We start from the raw sequence: 589 nt of genomic DNA on the forward strand, positions 1-589 counted from the left end.
AGCTGCTCCTGCTATTAGCAAAGGAAACCAACCAAACTAACAAAAGGCACCTTTGAGCTTTCTGTAAATTTGAAGAGGCTTTTAGTGAAATACTGCTCTATGGTCTTACTTACTTTAAAATCTTTGACATCTGGATTCAAAATGGCCAAGAGTAGTTAAAAGAATAGCACTATAATTGGTTTACTCACAACTGCTGTAGGGTTGTGCCGGATTCAGGGTTCAGAACTCCCCTGTAATCACAGGCCGCAAGAGAATGAATGGTTGGAATTTTTGAAAGGAGCACAGAGCAGATTGATTAATAATTTAGATAGTGACTAGCAACCTTCCTTTATCAAGCAATTGGCCAAATAGTAGAAAAAAAAAACAGTTGTGCAATTATGGTTAGAAGTAAAACTCTACAACCAAATTATAGTGTTAGATGAAAACATCAAACAATAGAATACATGCCTTATAGTTTCAATGAATCAAACTTCACTACTGCAATAAAGTTAATCCAGTCTCAGAAAAAAGTTAACAGCTTGACTCTGGAGTACTTGATTTGCCAAGTCCCTTTTATTGAAATCATCTAATACTTATCGATTTACATATG

The 589-nt window shown here is 35.1% G+C and overlaps 1 protein-coding gene across 1 annotated transcript in view; it reads right to left on the reverse strand.

Moving 5' to 3' along the window:
• Positions 1–589, reverse strand: part of LOC119593197 (striatin-interacting protein 1 homolog) — a gene marked incomplete at its 5' end in the record, with an annotated part of 39144 nt that overhangs the window by 18093 nt on the left and 20462 nt on the right.

Source organism: Penaeus monodon, chromosome 31 (assembly GCF_015228065.2).
Source record: "Penaeus monodon isolate SGIC_2016 chromosome 31, NSTDA_Pmon_1, whole genome shotgun sequence".
NCBI lineage: Eukaryota > Metazoa > Arthropoda > Malacostraca > Decapoda > Penaeidae > Penaeus > Penaeus monodon.